This window comes from Schistocerca piceifrons, chromosome 2 (genome assembly GCF_021461385.2).
Source record: "Schistocerca piceifrons isolate TAMUIC-IGC-003096 chromosome 2, iqSchPice1.1, whole genome shotgun sequence".
In the NCBI taxonomy this organism is placed as follows: Eukaryota; Metazoa; Arthropoda; class Insecta; order Orthoptera; family Acrididae; genus Schistocerca; species Schistocerca piceifrons.
In genome coordinates this window covers 181468084-181495188 of record NC_060139.1, presented here as the reverse complement: position 1 = coordinate 181495188, position 27105 = coordinate 181468084, and positions in this window count along the sequence as shown.

The following is a 27105-nucleotide window of genomic DNA, read 5'->3' as shown; positions in this document are numbered from 1 at the left end:
TCGATTGCATCCGTACCATACTTCTGTGCGCCAGGAATTGTATGGTGACGACTTTGAACGTCATGTACAGTTTTGCCACTGGGCACAAGAGGAATTACGGGACGACGACAGATTTTTGCACGCGTTCTATTTAGCGACGAAGCGTCATTCACCAACAGCGGTAACGTAAACCGGCATAATACGCACTATTGGCCAACGGAAAATCCACGATGGCTGCGAGAAGTGGAACATCAGCGACCTTGGGGGGTTAATGTATGGTGCGGCATTATGGGAGGAAGGATAATTGGCTCCCATTTTATCGATGGCAATCTAAATTGTGCAATGTATGCTGATTTCCTACGTAATGTTCTACCGATCTTACTACAAAATGTTCACTGCATGACAGAATGGCGATGTACTTCCAACATGATGGATGTCCGGCACATAGCACGCGTGCAGCTGAAGCGGTACTGAATAGCATATTTCATGACAGGTGGACTGGTCGTCGAAGCACCATACCATGACCCGCACGTTCGCCGGATCTGACGTCCCCGGATTTCTTTCTGTGGGGAAAGTTCAAGGATATTTGCTATCGTGATCCACCGACAACGCCTGACAATATGTGTCAGCGCATTGTCAATGCATGTGCGAACATTACGAAAGGCGAACTACTCGCTGTTGAGAGGAATGTCGTTACACGTACCGCCAAATACATTGAGGTTGACGGACATAATTTTGAGCATTTATTGCATTAACGCGGCATTTACAGGTAATCACGCTGTAACAGCATGCGTTCTCAAAAATGATAAGTTCACAAAGGTACATGTATCACATTGGAACAACCAAAATAAAATGTTCAAACGTACTTACGCTCAGTATTTTAATTTAAGAAACCTACCTGTTACCAACTGTTCGTCTAAAATTGTGAGCCATATGTTTGTGACTTTTACGTACTTCTTTACGTACTACACGAATATGTAATAAAAATGGGGGTTCCTATCTTAAAAAATGCAGTTGATATCCGTTTGACCTATGGCAGCGCCATCTAGCGGGCCAACCATAGCGCCATCTGGTTTCCCCCTTCACGCTAGACAAGTTTCGTCTTTGTAGTTTTTTCGTTTGACGCTTATTTCGTGAGATATTTGGCCCGGTCACGATCAATGAACCAACCTGTATATTCTTTACTATCGTTTCTTGTTAAGAATATCAGCTTATTCCCAAGAATAAGCAGCTTTCACTCAGTTAATACTCGGCAGAAATCCAACCTGCATTTGGATCGGACTTCCTTAACTCTTATGCAGAAACGTCTGCAGTATACTGCTGCATCCATTTTCAATAAGCTATCACAAGAATTCGAAAATCTTAGTAGTAATCCACGCGCTTTCAAATCGAAACTGAAGAGTTTCCTCAAGGGTCACTCCTTCTATTCTGTTGAAGAGTTCCTTGATAAATTAAGCTGAGTCTTACGTTATATTGTTAATTGCGTTTACCTAAACTGATGTCTTGACTTTTTTAGGTTCATAAACATTTTATTTTTACCTATTATTAATTTTATGTTGTAATTTCATGTACTGACACTTCCGATGACCTTGGAGATTTGTTCCCCAATTTGATCCTACGGAACTTGACGTGTAAATAAAATAAAATAAAAATACAGATAAGAGCAGCACGAATCGTCACAGGTTTGTTTGATCCGTGGGTGAAAGTGACAGAGATGGTGAAAAAATTGAACTGGCAGTCACTTGAAGATAAATATGTACTGTCCCCATAAAGTCTATAAACAAAATTTCAAGAAGAGGCTTTAAACGACGATTCTAGAAATATATTACAACTCTCTACGTATCGCTCCCGTAGGGATCGTGAGGACAAATTAGATTAACTTTAGCGCTCACAGAGGCATTTAAAGAGTTATTTTTCCCGCGCTTCGTACGTCATCGATTGGGAAAAATCCCTAATAACTGGTTCAATGAGACGTACCCTCCGCCATTCACTTCACAGTGGTCTGCAGAGTATGGATGTAGATGCAGAAACTCGGTGCGAAACCTGTAACAGTAAAAGCTATGCAGGACAAAAATGATTTATTGGAAGGAATATGTTCTGCCTGTAACCAGGAGACCAGTATCCGAAAGCAAGCTTTACATCATAAATTTTGTGGGAGATCATGACTACGTAGCCTTTCGTGGGGTAGTCCTTGGATAAAAAGTTCTCAGCTAACTTACCACGTCAAATTCGGATAAAATCCCAATCTTTAAATGACGGGGCTATCATCGAGAGCGTGGAACGTTATCCGAATTTGACGCGGTATGTTAAACGACAATGTCTTGTTATTTGGGGCTGAAGATCAGTGCGCAGACCAAGAACAAGATGGTGAAATCGAAAAACTTTCTCTTAGCTTGAACGTGGAAACATGTAGAAGCGGCAAAATTTCGTGACGATTTAGTGACATTCTTTATATTCGGCTAAAGAAAACAAAGTTCACTTGTAAATAAACTTCAGCTCATACATACCATTCGCTTGTCTTGTCCTCCGCACCATCTGATTCGATGTGTGAGAAGTTGAGTGGGTTCTTACCCGTAATGTCGCTGAGAACGTTCATGCGATGCTGGTTCTCGCTGAAAACTCTCTTGGAAACGGATTGAGACGGGCCAATCTGGATGACTTGCAGCAGCTCAGCCCTTCGGCGCGAAGCGAATTGGTCCCTGATCCGTGAGACACGCTCCTCGTTCCGTTCCGCCAGAGTCTTCTTTCGGCTCAGTTGGGACGAGAATTCCTGCAGAACACCATGCCCAGCGTCACTGGGACACGTCGGTGAGTAGGCTACACAAATTCCAGTTTCCGTCACGAGAGGCCCATTGAAAGTACCCATACCATAATATGTGATTTAGTAGTCTCTGTGGCGGAGGTAGCTGGTGTGATGGCGCTTCATCCGGATATAATCGGTTCCTTTCCTGTAGTGTTTTCATAAGCAGTATCTAGATGGCCATGGAATGATAGATGGTTGGTTGCTTGCACCTCGTATCCACAAGTGTCGAGGGTTTAATCTCTAACCTCTGCACAGTGTCTGCTGTACTGTGGATATGTGACATTGTTAATAATCGACATGGCAGGTAGATACATTATATCTGGGGGCCTTCTTAGAGGTCATCGAGACCCGTAGGCTATGGGCCACCACGAAGTTTCACACACTTCTACAGTTTCATTTCCCTGGCCGTCCAAACTGGCACAAAAAGAACGCTACGTTCCTCTAGCAGTGATCAGTGAGAATCATTCACACACGATGGATACAGAATTAATTTGATACGCTAAGAAAGTCGATTGAATATACTACAGTAGCGTAGTATGCCACTTGAACAGCCAGGAAGACGCATCGCAACGGACGGGCTGGAACAACTAGCTAAGCATTAAAACGTTCTTTGTACTCTGTCTTTCGCACCTCGGTTGACATGGAGGAAACGCTACTCCGTCGTGATCACCAGTCGTTTTACTTCCACTGCTCAGTAAACGCCTCCTGTAGACTTTTCCGTGCATTACGGTTTTCAGTCTACTCGTCCTTGTTAGTTCGTTCTGCATGTTTTCTAATGTCATCCCTCAACCTCCCATTAGGTCAGCGCCTCTGTCTTTTCGTTTGTCTGGGAATACGGCAATGGACTTCTTCGGTCCCTCTTACAATCATCATTTGCCTGGTTACATTCCAGCACACGTCAGTTTCATTTTCACGTCAAACTGATTACATCTTTCAAAGAGAGGAGGCCGGGGAGGAGCAAATATTTGTTTGCAGTCGAAACGTCATTACCCAGTGTCGTCCCTAACCAGATCCTTCATGCGTAAGTTGAATGTTCTGAATCTTTCGTCAAAGATTCATGGTAACGAAAATTGTAGTTCACATAGGAGCAAGTATTTTGCTGTGTTTGTAGCTATGTTACCTTATTTATCTACTGAGAATATTGTAAAAAAACTATTGTTTTCATAAATAAAATAAGCTTTTTATTTTCAGCAGCATTCAACACCTTTTGGAAACAGAAATTCAGAGATATAACATCTGTTAACGTTTGCAGTGAAATTTTCTCAGACATAGTCATCATTTTCTGAATATGGCAATAGCCCTGCCACACCCCCATTCCTGTAAAGAATCAATCATGTATAAAACAGCATCAGATCACGTTTAATGTTTGTTGGAAGCCGTTAAGTACTCATTATCGAACATTTGATGAGTATAGTCTGGGCAACTTGCACCTTGACATCATGTCTGCTGGACTATATATCGTACAGTGGTATAATTTTGTAGGTACATTCAGCGATATAAGCGAATACTATTTGCTACATGTATTGCAAATAATTACTACTAGATAAGTAATATATGAAAACGTCATGCCTGAAGTTGAAGTTTTACTCCCTGAATAGTGAAAATGTGTTAAGCGATAAACTTTTCTCCTTCAATTATTTTGTGGGGGTTATCAGCGAGAAAAAGTTTCGAAAATGTTGGAAATTATGTGTAAAGTTTGCTGGAAGTTGCTAAGTGCTGTCATTCTCAAACATTGGATCAGAGTAGTCTTGGTAATTTGCGCCCGCGAGTTACGCTGCATCAAGACTTTTAATACTTGTCTTACTGTAAACCATTAACGTAAGACTATACCTCTTAATCAGCAGATAATGACACAGGTTTTAATTTTTAAATTCTGTCAATAATTATATGAAATACAGAAAGTTTTGTTATCCCTGGAAGCTGTTAGATAGGCAACATGGAACAGGAATAGAGTAACCGTTGTAGCCACTTGGTGTAGCAGATGTGCCAAGGCAGACTTCAAGATTGTCTCTGCCCGCCGCTGAAAGCTTGAACATCGTTGCAGAAGGTTCGGCCCGGTGATAGAAACGTTACAAGGCCTCCGGGCTCGTGGCCAGGGCCGGTTTAGGGCACAAGCAACACGGCCGCGGCTTATGGCGCCAGAGGCGCCACAACTGTTAAGATTTATATACAGGGCGTATCACAAATAAGAGGGCTATTCGGAAAGTAAGGAACGATAGGTCGCGAAATGGAAACCACAGTGAAAATCAAAACTGTTTTATTTGCAACGGTTAGCTACACCTTTCAACTACTTCTCTGCACAGCCGCCGCTCAGACTTAGGCATCTGTCGTAGCGTTGTACCAACTTTTCAATCCCTGATTACAGAAGACAGGTGCCAGTGCTTTTCGACAATTTTCTACTCTGGACTACAGGTCGTTGTCTGTGTCAAAATATTGTCTTCATAGCCAGCGGTTCTTTTGAGCAGAGATGAACCTCAGGGGCCGGCCGATGTGGCCGAGCGGTTCAGTCTGGAACCGCGCGACTGCTACGGTCGCAGGTTAGAATCCTGCCTCGGGCATGATTGTGTGCGATGTTCTTAGGTTAGTTAGGCTTAAGTAGTTCTAAGTCTAGGGGACTGATGACCTCAGGTGTTAAGTCCCATAGTGCTCTGAGCCATTTTTTGAACCTCAGATGTAGCCAATTACGGGTTGTATTTTGGGTGATCAAACACGTCCCATCGAAAACGCTGCAGAGCATCTTCATTGCCCTGCAGAATGTGGCCGAGAATTGTCGTGTAGAACGAACCGCATGACAGTTATGTTATGTAGATTGCATAGCTTCAGACGAAATCTTTCGCCAGGCACTCATACTTGGCGGGAGACGCTAATTTCTAGCCGTGTTTACGTTCTCACTGTGAGCTCAGAACTGAAAAGAGCGACATGATGCGATCGACGAGCGTACTAGACACAGTGCCCAACGCGTCTGTGCAAAGCTTCACCAGATTTTCACTGTATTTTCCATTTCGCAACCGATCGGATGTTTGACGACTGCCGTGGTGAGTATCTTCAACACGTGGCGAAACGAAGGAGAAACCACGACCTGACATCTTGGGTTAGGGGCCCACCGATCATTACAGGTGTAGCACGTCGTAGGTTGGGCAGACTTGTAAAACAGGATAGGCGGCGAACTATGGTGGAACTAACATCAGACTTGAATGCTCGGCAGAATACAAGTGTGTCTGCACACACAGTGCACCGAACACCACCAACGATAGGCCTCCGCAGCCGATGACCATGTATGTGCCAAGGTTAACGCCACGACATCGGCAACTACGACTGAAGTGGGCACTTGACCATCGACAATGGACGTTGGCGAAGTCGCAGAGGATTACATGACCTGATGAATCGCGATACCTTCTTCCTCATGCCGATGGGAGGGCGCGAATCCGTCGTCTTCAAGGGGAACAGCTCCTCGACCCCTGTACTGCGGGACAGACACAAGCCGGCGGTGGCTTCATTATGCTCTAGAGAACATTCACTTGACTATCCATGGATCCAGTGGAGCTCGTGCAAGGCATCATGACGGTCAAGGAGTATCGTACACTGGTTGCTGACAACTTACACTTCATGACGATCGTGTTTCCCGGAGGCACTGGCATTTTTTAACAAGATAATGCGCCATGTTGCAAGGCCAGGCGTGTATTGGAGGTACATAGTGGCGAGTTCCTCCATCTCCATCCATCTCACCATATTTGAACCCGATCGAAGGAAACTTTCCGAATAACCCTCGTAATAACGGGTGCCAGACTAAGAGGGGCGTGAAGACACACACACACACACTCACACACACACACACACACACACACACACACACATACACACACACAATGACGAGCCAAAACATTGACCACTGCCCACCATGAGACTGGATGCCTCCTGGTAGTGTCGCAGGCATGTGGCGCAGTAAGGAAAGAATGTAAGCGAGGGAGACGAATGGGCAGTTATTATAGCGAAGATACGGGCAGCAAACCTGGGAATCCACTGATATACGCGATTTTCACAAAGGGCACGTTCATGTAGCGCTGCCGTTGGAAACGAGGATCTCCAAAACGGCGAAGCTCGACACCTGTTGTGTACTACTATCGTGGGCGCCTAGGGAAAGTGGTTGAAGGACGGTGAAACCACGAGTAGGCCACATGGTTTTGTAAGACGACGTCTCATAATAAAACTTAGAGGTCGGAGGGTCCACCACTGTGTAATCCAGTGGCATATCTGTGGCATATTTGGCGGCAGAGTGCAATGCTGGGGCAGGCAGAAGGGTTTCGGAGCACACCGTTCAAAGGCCATTGTTGAAGTTCGTCATCACATGACGCCGGCCGGTGTGGCCGAGTGGTTCTAGGCGCTTCAGTCTGGAACCACGCGACCACTACGGTCGCAGGTTCTAATCCTGCCTCAGGCATGGATGTGTGTGATGTTCGTAGGTTAGTTAGGTTTAAGTAGTTCTAAGTTCTAGGGAACTGATGACCTAAGATGTTAAGTCCCATAGTGCTCAGAGCCATTTGAACCATTTGAAGCCATCATATGATCCCCATGTGTGCCTATGTTGACCCGACGATATCTTCAGTTATGATTGCAGTGGGCACAGCACCACTGAGTTTTCACCGTGGATCATTAGAAACGTTTCGATTCTCGAATGCATCGCCTTTCTTGTTACACCAAGTCGATGCTTGGGTCCTTAATGCCGTCATCCAGGCGAATGGCTGCACAAAACATGCACCGCCGCGCGGGATTAGCCGAGCGGTCTGGGGCGCTGCAGTCATGGACTGTGCGGCTGGTCCCGGCGGAGGTTCGAGTCCTCCCTCGGGCATGGGTGTGTGTGTGTTTGTCCTTAGGATAATTATGGTTAAGTAGTGTGTAAGCTTAGGGACTGATGACCTTAGCAGTTAAGTCCTATAAGATTTCACACACATTTGAACATTTTTTGAAACATGCACCGCGCCAAAGGTGCAGGCCGGTGAGGACAGAATTATGCTACGGGCTACATTGAGTTGGGCTTCCGTACGAAGGCATCATGGCACGAGTGAACTACGTGAGCATTATTGCGGACCACCTGCGCCGTTTCATGCTTGAAGTCTCCCCCTACAGAGCTGACATCTTCCAGCAGGATAACTCTCCGTGTTAAAAGGTCAGAATCGTGTTACATTGATTTGAGAGGCGTTATAGCCAATTCACATTGATATTTTGGCTAGAAAATGTGCCTGATATGTATCGACTGGAACACATGTCGGCCGCCAGCTGCGTGCCCGTAAACCACCATCCTGTAATTTGCGGGAATTTCTTGACCTGTGCGTAGCAGTCAGGTGCCAGCTTTCATCTGAAATTCTGTCAAGGACTTGTAGAATCCTGCCAAGCAGAATCTCTGTTGTACTGTGTTTAAAAAGTGGAACAACTCGCTATTAAACAAGTGATCATAATGTTTTGGCTCATCGGTGTATATACGGTTATCAGACGGAACATTATTACCACCTACCTAATTTCACGCACAGATAACTGCGGTGACACGTCGTGGCTTGGAAGAAGTGAAGCTCGGCAGGTCGCTGGAGGGAATTGACACAACATCTGCATACACAAGTCACCTAATTCCTGTAAACTCCGGGGAGGGGGGCGATGAGTTCTGACGCCACATTCAGTCACATCCCAGATCTGTTCGATCGGGTTCAGATATGATGAGATGGGGGGCCAGCACATAAATTGGAACTCGCCACTAAGTACCTCCAACCACTCTATCATACCCCTGGCCTTGTAACATGGCGCATTATCTTCTTGAAAAATGCTAGTGCCTCCAGGAAACATGATCGTCATGAAGTGTACGGTGTCAGCAACCAGTGTACGATTCTCCTTGACCGTCATGATGCCTTGCACGAGCTCCATTGGACCCATGGACAGCCAAGTGAATGTTCTCTAGAGCATAATGGGGCCGCCGCCAACTTCTCTCCATAATGCAATACAGGTGTCAAGGAGCTGTTCGCCTGGAAGACGACGGATTCGCGCCCTCCCATCGGCATGAGGAAGAAGGTATCGGGATTCACCACATCATGTAATCCTCTGCGACTGCGCCAACATCCAGTGCCGATAGTCACGTACCCATTTCAGTCGTCGTTGGCGATGTCGTGGTGGTAACATTGGCACATACATGGGTCATCGGCTGCGGAGGCTGTCGTTAGAGGCTTTCGGTGCACTGTGTGTGCAGACACACTTGTATTCTGCCGAGCATTCATGTCTGATGTTAGTTCCACCATAGTTCGCCGCCTATCCTGTTTTATCAGTCTGCCCAGCCGACGTCCTACACCTGTAATGATCGGTGGGCCCCATAGCCAAGATGTCAGGACATGGTTTCTCCTTCGTTTCGCCACGTGTTGAAGATACTCACCACAGCAGTCGTCAAACATCCGACAGGTCGTGCAGTTTCCGAAATACTCGCGCCGTGCCTCTAGGCCATCACAGGCTGCCCCCGGTCAAACGCAGATAGAAAGCCTGCCTTCCCGACTACACACGCGGACAGAACGCTCACTGATACTACATGAACTGTGCGTGTATCTGAAAAAATGCTTCAAATGGCTCTGAGCACTATCAGTCCCCTAGAACTTAGAACTACTTAAACCTAACTAACCTAAGGACATCACACACATCCATACCCGAGGCGGGATTCGAACCTCCGACCGTAGCGGTCGCGCGGTTCCAGACTGAAGCGCCTAGAACCGCTCGGCCACTCCGACCGGCTGCGTGTATCTGACTAGCATTAATTCCTCGCCAGGTGACGCTGCTATCACCTGAATGGGTTTATATCAACAGTAGGTCGGTGGTCATAACGTTCTGGCTGATCAGCGTTAAATATAAAAGTATATATGTTGTAGTTAAAGAGGAAATCTGTATGAAATGTAAATGTTCGTTTGTTCAGAATTGTAAATCTCTGGAAGTTCTTCACCGATTACTTCGATATTTTGACACAAGTTACATTCCAACATGCGCGTGTTTATACATTGAAGCGCCAAAGAAACCGGTAGAGGCATGCGTGTTCAAATACAGAGATATGTAAACTGGCAGAATATGGCGCTACGGTCGGCAACGCCTATGTAAGACAACAAGTGTCTGGCGCAGTTGTTAGATAGTTTACTGCTGCTACAATCACAGTTTATCAAGATTTAAATGAGTTTGAAGGCGCTGTTATAGTCAGCGCACGAGCGGTAGCACACTTTATCCCCGAGGTAGCGATGACCATTTCAAGAGTGTACCGTGAATATAAGGAATCCGGTAAAACATCTAATCTCCGACATCGCTGCGGCCGGAAAAAGATCCTGCAATGACGGGACCAAAGACGACTGAAGAGAATCGTTCAACGTGACAGAAGTGCACCACTTCCGCAAATTGCTGCAAATTTCAATGCTGGGTCATCAACAAGTGTCAGCATGCGAACCATTCAACGAAAGAACATCGGTTGGGCTTACGGAGCCGAAGGCCCACTCGTGTACCCTTGATGACTGCATGACACAAAGCTTTACAGTGCTACTTATAATACGTCTTGATTGCATAAAATGTTTATTCACATGACCGGTTTCGGTTCCTCTAGAACCATCTTCAGATCTGCAATTTCGGTTACAGGAGTAACCGGTCCACACACAGCAACCTTCACATGCTGCACCACTGAGTATAGGTATTCAAAGATTAACGTAAGTCTATAGAACATTTTTAAAACAGTGCAAATGGTTTAGTGTCAGAAAAAATGCTCAGGATGATTTCCGTCGACAGTGGCGAATCTCTGTAAAAAGTCGTGAGAGAGTGAAAATGAAAGTGTTTCGTCCACAATGTGCCCACAGGCTCTTCTGATAATCTAGTATCGTTGGTGCTTTTCAAAGTTCTTTAAAAAAATCGCTCGCGTGTGATATAGAAGGCGTGTAGGTCATCTAAGATCGCAAAACTTCAAGGACAACAATCCTGTTCTGTTGAAACCGCATACAATGATGAGTCGAAAATTATGACCGCTGTGGTTGCCCACGGCAAAACTGAATCCCACCGGATGACATGACGGGTAAGTGACGTGGTGAAGAAAGTACACGGTATGTCCTCGTCCCGTTACGACTGTGGCTATGAAAAATAAAAGTCATTGATTATGTTCACATAATCAGTGTATTTATTTTAAGTGTTCTCCCCCTGAATTAATATACAGCTGAAATATTTTTAGAAGTGTTTTGAAACGGTCACCGTAATACTTTTTGGAATTGCATTTAGTACTGCAGTAAAATGTTCTTGGATGACCTTAACCGTAATGGTGATCTTTCATTGCCAACTTCAATTTGAGGGACGACCAGAAGTCGTCTGGGACCAAATCCGGCGAATACGACAGATGATCCAGGACTGTGATCCATTTGCTGGGCAATAACTCGGACACGAATTTCGCTTTGTGGGCTGGAGCGCTGTCGTGGAAGAGCAACCAGAAACGTGCCTCTCGGTATTCGGGTCAAATTTGATGCATTCTCGTCCACAGACACATAACCTGCTGCTCCAACGCCATTTTAAGATGAATATTAGACACATACTGTTACATTCGTGGCCAGGACACCTGCTGCACTGACGCTATTGCTTTGACCTTTTACACGGTTGTCGCTGAAACTTCAGGGATTGTAATGCCTCAACTCGCCACGAGATAGCATTACAGTTTCGAATTTCACAGAAGCGGTCATAACGAAACTGGAACACACTGTATATACGGGGTGTTCAAAAAGTCTCCCGCAGTGCCGTATGATTGTTAGCCGCGCGTACCGTATGAGTGTTCGCCTGTCTGGGTTACTTCCCTTCAAGTGGACTCTCCCAACATTCCAGTGTTTCGTTTATCTCAGCCAGCGTCAGTAGTATCGTTGGTGAGTGTCGTTACGTGTTGACGTGAACGTTTAAGTTTAGTTCCTTTGTTCGTTTGTTTCGTTTTTGTCACTGTTAAAATGCTAACCACTGAAGAACGTGTGTTTTTAATCTAACAAGTGTTCAAAGCTGGCGATAAATACACAGTTTCAGTTCGTCAAATATTTAATTCAGTTTTCCCGGAGACAACACTCCCACATCGCGATACTGTGCGAGATTTCATGAACAAATTTCGATGTACGGGTTCAGTGACAGATGCACCGAGAAGTGGTCGTCCTAGCGTTTGTATGAGGATAAACTACTCGATTTTTCCGATAAAATGTCCATGAGTCCGAACAAGTCAGTAAGAAAACTCGCCCAGGAAATCGATGTTGGTGTCGGAACGGCCCACACAGCTGTAAGGAAAAAATTAGAAATTTTCCGATACAAAGTGACAGTCGTGCAAGAACTGAAAAATACTGATCATGGCAAGAGACTGCATTATTGTCAATGGTTCAAAAATTTCGTTCAACAAAATGGAAGTGATATTCCTAATGAAACGTTTTTCACTGATGAGGCGTGGTTTCATTTATCCGGGTACATGAACTCGCAAAATTATCGTATGTGGAGTACTGCAAATTCATTGTGTAATCATGAGGAACCAGTTCAAACGTACAACGATACTGCAGTGATATCCTGTACCCATTCATAGGAGAACTTGTGTTAAGTGAAATACTGAACGGTTATTTTCAACAAGATGGTGCAACCGCGTATACAGCTCGCGTTTCAATGTCACTGCCTGCTGATGTTTTTGGTGATCGCATGATTTCACAGTGACTTTGGCCTCCACGATCCCCTGACCTAACACCACCTGACTTTTTCTTCTGGGGTGCAGCGAAAGCAACTGTATAAAAACCGTCCAAAATCTATCGATGAATTGAAAACTGCAATATCCACTTTCACTGCTTCTGTTACAGAAGAAATGTTACAGCTTGTGTTTGGACACATGATTAGACGAATTGGATTGAGTATTCAACAATAGGGGGGGACACTTTCAACATTTAATGTGAAAAATTGTAAGTAAAAATGAATATTCAATAAATTAATAAATTGTATTTCACTGAGTTTCATATCTATATTCACTGCGGCATACGGCACGCGCGGCTAACATCTTGTGAGGCTTAGCTCGGTGCCTTAAGGCACTGCGGAGAGACTTTCTGAACACCCCGTATAAGCTGAGCAGCGATGAAGGGAGTGTCACTGTAGCAAAAATACGTGCCACATATGGGGAAATTCACTGACATAAGCAACTTCCACAAAGGGCAGGTTGTTATCGCCTGACGCCTAGAAACGAGCATTTTGGAAACGGCGAAGTTGTTCGATTGTTCGCATGCTACTGCCGTGAAAGTGGCTGGAGGACGGTGAAAGCACGAGCAGATGGCAAGGTGCTGGACGTCGACGACTCGTTACAGTACGCGGAGGTCAGTGGCTTTCCTGCTCTGCAAAGGAGGTTAGGTGGCGATCTGTAGCAGATCTGGCGTCGGAATACAAGGCTGGTGAAGTGATTCAGAGCACACCATTCAGCGGGCTCCACAGCAGATGACCCTTACATGTTTGTGTGTTTATCCAACGACAAAGCTATTTACGATTGCAGTGGCCACGGAATCATCGAGACTGGACACTGCATCAATGGAAACGTGTCGCCTGATCAGGTTCTGTGTGATACAAGTTCGATGGTCATGTCCATATATTCCACATATGCCGTCATAATAGCGAGAAGCTGCTCGAAGCATGCACTTTACCATGGGCCTAGGGTGGTGGGGGCAGTATTATTTTACGGCGGACATACACGTGGACATCTACCCGCCAGCGTAGTCGAGCGCGCTAACACGCTGCTTCCTGGACTCGGGAAGGCGCGCCGGCCCCGGATCGAATCCGCCTGGCGGATTCACGACGAGGGCCGGTGTGTCGACCAGCCTGGATGTGGTTTTTAGGCGGTTTTCCACATTCCGCTAGGTGAATACCGGGCTAGTCCCCACGTTCCAGCTCAGTTACAAGCGTCGCAGACATTTGAAACACGTCTGCACTATTTCACGATTTACACGAGACGTAGACAGTTGGGGTACACTGATTCCGTCCTTTGGGGGGGGGGGGGGGGCGGCGGCAGGAAGGGCATCCGGCCATCCCTCACACTGACACTGCCAAATCCGTTGTAACCACGCCGACCCTGCGATCGCTGCGGGACTGTGGCGTAAGCTAAAGAAATACACGTGGACATCCCTGGTGCCTGTGGTAGTAATCGAACCATGACAGCTGTGGACAACGTGAACAATATTACGAACCACCCGGATCACTTTGTGTTTGGTGTCTTCTATCATGATCACCATCGGTATCATAAAACCAGAATCGTGCTACAGTGATTTGAGGATAGTGATAGTGAACTCACATTGATGTCTTGGCCAACAAATTCGCCTTATCTGAACCCGAGGGGATACTATAGGGCACCTGCTCCGCACCCACTAACTAACTGCGAGCTGCCGGCCGGTGTGGCCGTGCGGTCCTAGGCGCTTCAGTCTGGAACCGCGTGCCGCTACGGTCGCAGGTTCGAATCCTGCCTCGGGCATGGATGTGTGTGATGTCCTTAGGTTAGTTAGGTTTAAGTGGTTCTAAGTTCTAGGGGATTGATGACCACAGATGTTAAGTCCCATAGTGCTCAGAGCCATTTGGACCATTTTTTGAACTGCGAGCTAACATCCCAAACATCTTAGGGCTCACATGCGGTTCCTCTTCGTCGAAATGTCTTGGCCTTAAACTCGTCTAGGGGTTGAACCGCACGTGTCGCAATACTCCCCTTAAATTAGGCACTTGTGACCCTTTGGTTAAATTGTCTGGCTGATGGCAAGTTTGCAAAATTGTATGAAACAAAGTTAATGTAACATATAATATCAGTAATAATAATATCGGGAATTAACGACCCATAAATGATGTAGGCCACACAGTTGCGATTTGGTTAGAATAATGTTTATTCGGAAAGAAAACTAATAGCGAAAGTGATCGTATTTAGAATTACTATTACACTCGAGCGCGTGTCCGTTTGATACAGTTCGATAATTCACAATCTCATCGTGACACACGTCCAATACTCCACATCGTTAATTACGCGAAAAGCTAGAGTTCACTACAGGCGCGGCTGCTCACCGCTCAGAGACGAAGTCCCGCGGTACCACACATCGCGAAATTTTGTGAGTCGTTTCGTTTCCTAGCTGCCTGAAGACCGACAGTCCGCTTTCGCGTCTCAATCCGAACTGTACCCTTTGGTGTCGCCAGCCGAACTGTCCTCTTTGGTGTCTAGACCAGAACTGCCCTCCGCGCGTCTTCGACCGTTTCCCGCGCGCCGAACATCTTCGGTTAACTTACTAGCGCAGTTCCCTTTCCTGAAGCCATCCATCTGATTGGCTACAGCTTATTCTACATTATTTTACATTTTACCATATTTAAATAATCAAAGCTTGACCACGTTCACGTACTATATAAAGTAGCAATAATATCCATTACATAAAAAAACGTTAAATTCTTTTACATAAAACCAATACAGTTTCCTTCTTAACTTAGAATGTCACGGCCAGTAGCCTTGCACCAATATGCTTTCTGATAAATAAATAAAGAACAAAAGTAAACTATTCGACAAATATTCGATTACTTAATGATTCAATACAGTGTCATGCTGTCATGTGTTTTGTGCGGAGATGATGATCTGATGCTTAACTGTAAATACTGATAATTTAAATTTACTATATCGTTTAAACAAATACAGTTACAGAGTTGATAGTTACAACGTTTGTCATTTTAATGATGCGCTTCTATATGAAATGTCGATCGTTAAGATCGACCAAAGCGTTCATATTTTAGCATTCAAGTCTTTGTTACAAAACTTGTCAATTTCACTTTAACAGTAGATCCTAAACTATTATAGGTATGATCAATATTCACGTTTTATTGGGATCACGATGAAAGTTTATGGAGGATGGTAGATTAAAATTACTGTGGCTTGATTCCCTGCATTACTACAGAATTAAATAGTTTTCATAAATGTTTCCCTTTATCGCCGATCATAGGTCCGCCATATTTAACACTGCTACGTCTCCTTGGCCACAAAAGGCTTCTACTGGGTTTCCCTATGACGTATGCTCTCGTCTATCTCACTCGCACACTACAACGCTTAGACCTCAATAGACAACAGACGCCTGTGAGTTTCCCCATCTCGTGGTGAATCTGCGCCCTTCGTGGCACACGGTCCTCGATTTCAAGGTTCGTTTCACAATTCCTGTAGGCTGACTCTTTCAGCCATATATCTAAATGAAAGCGCAATGCTCGTTAACTAACACGGTCCGTAATTTACAGGATTTCCATGACTTGTGCATAGACACCTGGTCCTACATAACTTCGGTAACCCACCAAAGACCCCATGCCACGCAGAATCGCAGGTGTATTGCGTTCCAAAGGTAGATACACACGCTAATAAACAGGTGTTCACCTAAAGGCTGTTAGAGTATTAGCAGACACGGCATTAGGTTAAACAACAAAAACAAGTATTTTAAAACTTTGCCAAGATGGGAGTGTTGGCGTGGTTGGACAACAAAAGCGAACAGTTCTGTCAGGTCAAGTACGTAACGGTGCTGAATAAGGAAATAGCGATGTTAACCCACTAATCCCAAGTGGCGTCAGATCAAGAGACTTAAAGCAAACAGAGAGCCAAGAGATATGTTTTGTCTACTTTTCTAGTCTGTGAGTTACTGTGAAGTGTGAGGCATAGGGTACATTTTATTCTGTGTATAATAAGATACCTTCGCGTTTAATTCACAGATGGATCGAAGAAAGAACGACTTCTTTTACCTTCACGATTATAAGGGAATTACAGACGTAGTTGAAGGAAAATGGTTCAAATGGCTCTAAGCACTATGGAACTTAACATCTGAGGTCATCAGTCCCCTAGTCTTAGAACTACTTAAACCTAACTAACCTAAGGACATCACCCACATCCCTGCCAGAGGCAGGATTCGAACCTGCGACCGTAGCAGCAGCGCGGTTCCGGACTGAAGCGCCTAGAACCGCTCGGCAACACCAGCCGGCCTCAAAGCCAGTTCTTGCAGTTTTCTAAGCAAAGACTCCCGAGGTATGCGAAGTCTCTCTTAGAATGACTGCCACTTAAGGTTTTCAACGTTTCTGTTACACTCTTCTGCCATTCAAACAAGTCTGTGAGTATTTGCACATTTCCCAACTGATACATGCTTGTACAAGTCGGGGTCACACAAATGTTTTGCGTGCAGTGTCTTTCGTGTATAACTGTAGTTTCCCAATAACATACCAGTTGATCGAAGCTTCTACATCTAAGTCTACGTGGATACTCTGCAAATCACATGTAAGTGGCTGGCAGAGAGTTCATCGAACCACCTTCACAATTCTCTATTATTCCAATCGCGCGCGGAAAGAACTAATCTTTCAGTACGAGCTCTGATTTCCCTTATTTTATCGTGGTGATCGTTTCTCCCCATGTAGGTCGGTGTCGACAAAATATTTTCGCATTAGGAGGAAAAAGTTGGTGACTGGAATTTCGTGAGAAGGTTCCGCGGCAACGAAAAACGCCCTTTTTTTAATGATGTCCACCCCAAATTCTTGGCATTTGCTCTACCTATAACTGAGCGTATACTGTCGTTCCACTTTGTACCTCTACGCATTGTTACTCTCAAGTATTTGTACGTCACGTATGGTTTCAGCTGTGGCTCATTAATTGTGCAGTCAAAACATGCCAAGCTCTTATGTTACGGGAATTCCACAATGTTACAAGTTAGTTACCAGTAAATGCAAATGCGCCCGTGGCTTGAGCCTTCCGTCGGGTAGATCAGTCACCTGGTGAAAGTCATTTTAATTGACGCCACTTCAGTGACTTGCGTGTCTATGGGGATGAAATAATCATGAAGACAACGGAATATCCAGTCCCCAACCGGAGAAAATCCCCGACCTGGTCAGGATTCGAACCTAGGGCTCCTAACATGGCATTCTGCCGCACTGACCAATCAGCTAAGGAAGCGGACAGTTACCAGTGTTTACACCAGACTAATCGTCTGTCGAGGTTCAGTAGGGTATTTCTATGTTTTTCAGAACAGCATTTTCTCATAGAAATTTGCACCTTCTGCGAATAGTTTGAAATTTATACAAATTTTATTCTATAGACACGCTAGAGTATAACTTTTCCAAGGGGCACCTGTTTCTACGGTAGCTTATGTAAACCATGTACCATCCAGGATAACAACTGCATGTCGCATTTTTCGCTAGAACACTTCGATTGAGTAATGTATATATTGTACTGTCGATTTCAGTATGAATAGCGCGAGTTGGGTTTCGTATGATAGATATTTTCGAAATCCTTGCTGATTTCCAAGGAATTCATTTTGTTGGTAATAATATTTGAACTCAGAGCATATCCTCGGTCTGTATTCCATATATATGTGAGCCTTTAATGTAGATGTACGTGACCCTGTTTGGTTGGTTGTTTCGATGATGGGACCAAACAGTGAGGTCATCGGTCCCATCGGATATGGAAAGGATGGGAAAGGAAATCGGCCGTGCCCTTTCAAAGGAAGCATCCTGGCATTTGTCTGAAGCGATTTAGGAAAATCGCGGAAAACCTAAATCATGATGGCCGGACGCGGGTTTGAACCGTCGTCCTCCCGAATGCGAGTCCGGTGTACTAACCACTGCGTCACCTCGTTCGGTACGTGAGACTGTGTTTATTTTCAACTACTGGGATCATTTATGTACTGAAAATAACTTCAACAAATTGGAGCAATCTCCTCTTGGTCCAGGTTTTTAGTGAGCGTGGAGGCTGAGCCAGTGATGACGTGGTGCTACAATTGCAGGAGACTGAGCAGCTGAGGTAGCTATCACACAGCCGGGGCAGTCAGTTAAACGGCGTTGTCTGCGAACATATTTATTACTTGTGATTTTACAACATGGACTGTCCTCTCTGGAACGGTGGAAGGCGCACTGAATCACACACCCTTGCGCAACAAGGGATGTGAATGCAGCACTCTGGATGCTGCGCGCCAGAATTCGACAGCGATGTTGTGCAGGTAGCCGGCTCGGGGGTCTGCAGGCGTAATCCTCCAGTGGCTCATCTGCAGCTAGTGTGGCCCTTCTCAGCATTCTTGTCAAATGTGCGTATGGTACGTAAAAGCTGAAAAGGCCTTCAGGACGAAACCACCACAGCATCTCTTAAAAACCGGGACAGTATATTCAACGTCTGTATACTTCCATTTAAGCATCTTCAGTCATGATGGAAAACCGAATAAAGCTGTTGGATGAAGCCTTTTTAGCGCCATTCAAAATTTCTGAAATCATTACCAGGATACAGATCGACAAAAGCTTTATTTTACTTCCATGTGTACAAACTATTGCCACTGCGTTGGAACCGAAAGCAGTTGAACAGAATTCAATAGCACCTCTGTAAAATGATGCAGTTCATCGTCGCATTATGGACATGCCAGTCGATATTCAAAGCAATGTTACTTAACAAACACCCAGGTTATTCTACAGTTAGACGAAAGCACTGACGTTTCTTGAGAATCTCAATTATTATATTTAGACTGATTTGTTCGCAGATCAGGAACTGTTGAGCAGTACCTCTTTTGTCGAGAACTGGAAACAACAACCAATGGAGCTGATATATCTGCTGCTGTTGAGAGCTTCTTTCAAGATAACGGACTCAAGTGGACTGACTGCGTTGCCATCTATACTGATGGCGCTGCTACAGTGTCAGGGAATACACTGAGGCGACAAAATTCATGGGATAGCGATATGCACATACAGGGTGGCGCACGAAATGTGTTACCATTTTGTTTTTGAATATAAACTTTATTGTCAATACAATCTGCAAGGAACATATACTACAATGAGGAGCCGTCCATGGAGATTTGTTCTAACTCAGCACATGTTCAATATGTTCACCATTTCGTTTCCTAACTTCCTTCAAACGAACACTGAAGTTAGTGATTACCCTACGGCACATGTCTTCTGTAATTTCACTGCAAGCTTCAAGAATAAGTCTTCTGAGCTCCATTAAATCACGTGGATGTTTCGGGAAAATTTTTTCCTTTAGTTACCCCCAAAGAAAACAGTACATGGATACCCGGATTTCCCGGGACTTCTCTGTACAGCAACTCGTACCGCTTCGATATCCTCCAGCGAACAAACAGGCTTAGGCCGAGGTCGCTTCGCTTCCAATACTGTTCCTTCCTGTACAAATTTATCGTACAACCTGTGGATGGTCATCTTGCAAGGGACCCATCGTGTGTTAAACTGTTGTCGAAAACATCTCTGAGTCACAACAAGGCTTTTCGTTTCATGCAAAAGTAACACAATTGCCGATCGTTGCTGTGTCGTCAGTCATCCATTGTCAGCCATTGCTGCTTACTAATCTTCTAGCGGCAGTATCGTGAATTACACGTCATTTCGTAACTCATTTGTTTTTCCAAGCTCTGCTGTAGAGGTCCCAGCGGGATATCTAATGAGTGTCATAAATTGTGAAAGAAACAATTGGTAACACATTTCGTGCGCCACCCTGTATACAGATAGTATCACATACGCAAGGTATAAAAAGCCAGTGAATTGGCCGAGCTGCCATTTGTACTCAAGTGATTCATGTGAAAAGGTTTCCGATGTGATTATGACCGCACGACGGAATTAACATACTTTGGACGCGGAATGGTAGTTGGAGCTAGAAACAGGAGACATTCCATTTCGGAAATCGTTAGAGGATTCAATATTCCGCGATTTATAATGTCAAGAGTGTGCCGAGAACACCGAATTTCAGGCATTGCCTCTCACCACGAACAACGCAGTGGCCGATGGCCTTCACTTAATAACCGAGAGCGACTTCTGAGTAAAATTGTCAGTGCTAATTGACAAGAAACACTGCGTGAAATAACCGCAGAAATCAATATCGGATGTATTCTTTAGGTCAGTGCGGCAAGATATGGCGTTAATGGGCCATGGCAGCAGACGACCAGCCACTGTGCCCTTCCTAACAGCACGACATCGCTTGCAGCGCCTCTCCTGAGCTCGTGACTATATCGGCTGGATCATAGACGACTGGAAAACCGTGGCCTGGTCAGATGAGTCCTGATTTCAGTTGGTAAGAGCTGATGGCAGGGTTCGATTGTGGTGCAGACCCCACGAATACATGGACCCAAGTCGTCAACAAAGCACTGTTCAAGCCTGGTGCCTCCATAATGGTGTAGGGTGTATGCAAACTTATCATTGACTGGAAATGGCTATGTTCGGCTACTTGGAGACCATTTGCAGCCATTCATGGACTTCATGTTCCCTAAAAGCGATGGAAGAAGACAGTGCGCATTATCACCGTGCCACAATTGTTTGCATCTTGTTTGAAGACCATTCTGGACTATTCAAGGGAATGGTTTAGTCACCCAGATGGCCTCATATGAAAGCCATCGAAATTTCACGCGACATAATCGAGACATTCGTCCATAAAATCGTGCACCGGCAATATTTCCTCAATTATGGACGGCTGTAGAATCAGCATGGCTCATTACTTGTTCCAGGATACTTCCAACGTCGTGTTGCTGCACTACTCCGGGCAACACGAGATCCGACACGATATTAGGAAGTATCCCACGACTTTTGTCACTTCAGTGTATAAAACGGTTTCTAAGTACTGTGTAGAATAAAAACTGATCAGTAACGCCTACTCACTGCTTTTTACATAGAGAGGCTTTAATGGTGAAGACTGCGGACGGAAATCGATTGGGTGACTGTTTCTTTGATCATCTATGGAAAAACTCGTCGTGCAAAATCGGGAGTGTTTGAAGAGCTCTGTAAAGATCGTAAAGTGCTCTTATTCTACAGCAAAATCCGTTAGATTTTCAAAGGAAAAATATTTTCCAGAGTTCTAGAACTTGCGTTTTTCAAAACTAATAATGATAAAATGTTTGGTTAATGTGAATGTCTTAAGAACCCCATTTGGTGTGTTGATCTGGCGCACATTTCCGATATTTTCGACAGACTTAAGTTTTGAATTCAAGTAGGCAGGAACTGCATGAAATGATGATATCATCATGCGATAAAATCAGCGCATTTTCGTAAAAACTCACACTTTAGATCCTTGTCATAGCAAAGAATGATGTAACTGCTTTTCCAGCTACGGTTACCCCGTAAATCAGCTACGGTTACCCCGTAAATAGAGTTGAATACAGAAGGGAAAAATCAGATAGAGGAACACATAACAGGACACGTATCTGAGTTGCAAGAAGGGACAGCCAAACATTTTCCCTCGATCTTGAGTACTGGCTGGCAGTGGTTGATTGCACCTGACGAGGAAAACGTATCAAAAATGGTTCAAATGGCTCTAAGCACTATGGGACTTAACATCTGAGGTCATCAGCCCCCTAGACATAGAACTACTGTAACCTAAGGACATCACACACATCCATGCCCGAGGCAGGATTCGAACCTGCGACCGTAGCAGCAGCGCGGTTCCGGACCGAAGCGCCTAGAACCGCTCGGCCACAGCGGAAAACGTATCCAAAGCAGAATTAATTAGCTCCGAAAACGAGCAACATGTCGAAGTATCATCGAGTACAGTCCTGAAACTGAAGTTTAAAGAAAATGCTGCCATTGTTCCTTGGATCTCAATCAAAAGTGAATATCCGAATATCGCGAATAAAGCAATCTCCTTTATTACCCTTCTGAACGTCCTAGCTCTGCGAGTCTGGATTCGCTACATTGAATAAATAAAATCTGACTACAGGTTTCCCTCCGTGATGCGGGCAGCGAGGTGAGTGTGTGTATGTTAAGAGTTCGTCCACACATAGATCCACTTTGCAACTATTTTTATATCTTTTTGTATTTCTCATGTTAATGTTTATTTTTTATGTTCTTGCTTAAGAGTCGTAAGTTTCTTTACGTTCATATGTTTCTCTTCATGAGTCTTACGTCATTAATTTTTTTATAGCTCATATTCGTCCCATAATAATATGTATTCTATGTACTACCCAACCATGATATTATTACACTTGGTTGTTATCACAAACACTGGGTGACCTTACGGTAAGCAAGTACAGTGGTGACTAAGGAAAACGCGTCGCAATGCCAACGCTTTCAGGTCATTTGTACATATACTATCAACCCCAATTACGCCCTGAGTTACGATTTGCCGACCGAAGCTCCCTAACCCTCGGGTGCAATAATATTGTGGTTGACTTATACTTTATGTGTTTGCTGCGTTTTTATGTTCCTGCCGAAGAGTAGTAAGTTTCTTTTATTGGATGACTTACGTTTATGTTTATATGTTCCTATGAAGAGTCTTACGTAATAAAGTTTTAAAATTTGCACATCTTAGACGTTCCCTAATTTTAAAATATGTCATATGAACTTTATGAGTTTGCTTTTTTGCATCTGGGAAAAAACGTCACAGTTAGGAGTGTCGCTAAAGTTTAAAAGGTAATTTGGTGTGCCCAAAAAGAAAAAAGACTGAGAAACACAAGTCTGGTCATAGACTGAGAAAAAGGAAAGGCAGATCAAGTAGTCGCCCTTGTGGCGTAATATCCTTAAAACTTTTCTGCCTTCACAGGTATACTCTTCATGGTGCTGTATTGTGAAAGAATAAATTCGACGAATAATAGACTCCACAGTATTCATTAATAGAGACAATGTTCGTTTCAACACAGTGTATATTGTTGCCAAATGCATTCAAGATGGCGGCTCCCCCTAGGTGAAACCCACCTCCTCTCTGTGGGAGTTCAGTGTGGCAACCTCTCAATGTTAACGTCACCACACACACTCCTCCGATCTTCCTCACTTCCCCACCCCTCAATAAATTGGCTGGAAAAAGGGTCAATCTGTGCTGAGCTGCTGCAGTTGAAGGGTGTAAGGTACTGTCTCCATTTATTTACTTTATTTATTTTTGATGGTGTTATCCCACTGGAAGAAGTTCCTAAATTTTGACAGGGAAACTCAACTGACAATTACCCTACAGCCTTGCTGCTTGAAATTCAAATAAACACAACTGCTAAAAATTGGCACGGTGATAGAAAAATGTTCATGTGAACAAACGGCTCTCATGACACGAAATGGATGGTAAAGTTGAGAAATGTATTGGTAACTTATTTAAACATTAATTAAATTGCTGGGAAATGTATTCAATTGATAAGATGTTGGTGTTGGAGAGAGAGTACTTCAATAAATGTATTACCTGTTGTATACAGCTGAGAATTGCAAGCATAACCTCTTACACAAAGAATGGAGGGATGTAATAATGGTTGAGCCTAGGGGGGAATACTTTTCAGCAAATAATGGTGATGTAGTTGCTCTTTCCAAATAGCAGTCCCTATCAGCAAAACAGTTAAGTTTCTACCTGCTGTTGCTCGTACTTTAGGTATTTGGGCAAGTTCTGTTTAAAAAGAATAGCTCAATGTAGTCACAGGGATGAGTCGCACATGTCTGCTTTCATGCCCTACAGCTAATTCACTACAAATAATCCTGCAGTCAAATAGTCTATGAATTGGCTAGAGCTGCGAGTTAATAAAATATACAGAAATACAAAATAAAATTAAATGGATAATATAATAAAAAGGGTTCTGCTCTAACTTCTGTAATTGCTATAGACCGCAGAGAACTATGATGAATGATCTTTATTCAAGAATGGGCATCTCAGATAAACGGAAAGTCTTCCTATGATATTCAATTGAAAACACACAGAAAATACCCTTGTCAAATGGAGTAAAGTTACGTTGAAAACGTTACGAGAATGGTAGAAAAATCCACAGACTAAACACTCCTCATAGAGACGCGAAAACTAAGTCCTTTCCTGATTACAATAGACGAAATATTCAACACCTCAAAGCAATCCAGAGTTCAACATGATGATTCACAATTTAACACACACGTTGCAATGAACAGTAACTCGTTCTCAGTTCGGTACTACAGGCGGAAAAAAATAGACTCCTACTCTGGAACACATTCAGACGTCTCGAAATATAAAGTCCCTTAAGAAATTACAGTATGGTAGCGCCGTCCGCCGCCCATAATCAATCACCCAGTCCATCAAAAGACACACGATGCCACAGGCAGATTTTCTCCTCTTCCCAAACTCGAAAGAACGTGTTTAGAATCGCTGTCTTGAGCCCTTCACTCGGTAAGTCCCAGTGTCCACTTGGCTCCAGCAATGGTCCGCCACTGTACAACTCTCACTGGCTGAAGGCCGTCCCCACCAAACATGCAATACATCGTTCTCAGGTTCTACATACAAGATTCGATTCATCTTGACCACTTCCCGGGCTAAACTAAAATATTATAGCTGTATTTATATAAAATCAATGTTAAAAACATTCGGTTACATTCAGATCATTTACAATAAATATAAGTGATAGCTGGTTCATAGATAAATAAGCCCGTATTCTTGCACAAGTGCGCTCATATTAAATGACTGTAGACTGTCTTCAGATATTACTTAAACTATTATTTATGCCTTCTTGACAGACCCAGATTTTGATTCTCTTTTCAAATGTGGTGTACGCTAACGCATGCTACTGACCAGTTTTAAATTAGCACAGTTTTTTAATAGCACTTGCGATCAACATTTAAAAGTTACTTGAATATATACTAAACTGTTCATTAAATAAAAGCACAAGTATGAGGAAATTGAAATATTGATGCTGTGTTCATTTGCTGTGTGAATGCGATGAAAACGATATTCTGACAGACATTTGCGAAATGAAAAGATATAAAAGACATCGTAAATCAATAAATAACATAGAGACAGATACGTAGCTTTCAGGGATGATAGCTATAGTGCAACACTATCATCTGAGATATCGTTCGTTGAAATCGCAAGAAATAATTTTAAGTTATTAATTCAAAGGTTCATTGATTAAATGTTTATTTACTCTGAAATATCAAGTTATGTTGTTTTAAAGATACTGAAATGTTGTTTAGTCGTTGGATGTGCCGAACTTTTCTGAGATCGCCGATATATTCAGATTTACACTAATAGTTGACTGTGAGTTGAATCTCAGAGAGCTGTAACTTAGCCATCTTTAAGGATCTCTAACACTCCGCCATTTCTTGCAGCACCTCATGGGCCGGCCGGTGTGGCCGAGTGGTTCTAGGCGCTACAGACTGGAACCGCGCGACCGCATCGGTCTCAGGTTCGAATCCTGCCTCGGGCATGGATGTGTGTGATGTCCTTAGGTTAGTTAGGTTTAAGTAGTTCTAAGTTATAGGGGACTGATGACCTCAGATGTTAAGTCCCATAGTGCTCAGAGAAATTTTTTGAAGCACCTCCTGCACAAAGACCACGCGAGTATCAGCCGTTCAAATTTTCAGCTTTGGGATTTTCCCCGTTTCCAGCGACGCTGCTCGTATCGGTCACCTAGTCGGAAGCCGGAACTGTCGTGGTGCTCCCTGAGACCTGGGCCCGCTAGCGTTCAGCCATATAACAAATTCATCTTATTCCGCTCCAGTATTGGGCGGCCGGTTAGCACACCTAAACTTGCGTAACGCTACACGGTCTGCAGCTGGACCCTCCCTGAGGTAGTGGTTCTGCTTTCCCAGGCCTTTTCTATCCTCTTGCTGATGGTACACAAAGAGATCCATCTGCTGGCAATGTTCTGCTTTGGTCGGTGTCAGATTGACAATCACATACTGTTTCAGGTCTGCGGAAATCAAACGTATTTCTTGGATATGCTAATCCCTGGAACAACAGCGGAATACTCGGCTATTCGTTACAGATGGGGCAAAGACAACTCTTCGGTAAAGGATCGACCAACAGCATGGCTACATCTCGCTCTGGCAAGAGACCGCTCCAGGGGTTGCACTCGCCAGAGGGTCGAGCTCTGTGACCAGCGGCCATTGAGCTCGCTGTGGGCAGTCGCTGTTCAATATGACATCGCCAGCGCCCCCCAGTGTGCCTGCGGCCGCTTCCAGCAGTAGCCTCCCTGATCCCACGCGCTTTGATAGATTCCAAGCGCTCAAAGTTAGTGTCTCTGGAAGTCTTGGAAATAAACTGTCATGCATGTGGGTTTTGGTCTTCAGTCCACAGAATGGTTTGATGCAGCCCCCCATGCTGCTCTATCCTGCGCAAGCTTCGTCATCTCCAAGTAAATACTGCAACTTACATCCTTCTGAATCTGCTTAGTATATGAGTATTCATCTCTTGGTCTCTTCTACGGTTTTTACCCTCCACGGTGCCCTCCAATACTATATAGGGGATCCCTTGATGCCTCAGAACATGTCCTACCAACCGATGCCTTCTTCTAGTCAAGTTGTGCCACAAATTCCTCTTCTCCCCAATTCTATTCAGTACCTCCTCATTAGTTACGTGATCTACCCATGTGGGTATTACATACATTTCAGATGCACAAATATCAATACAGAAC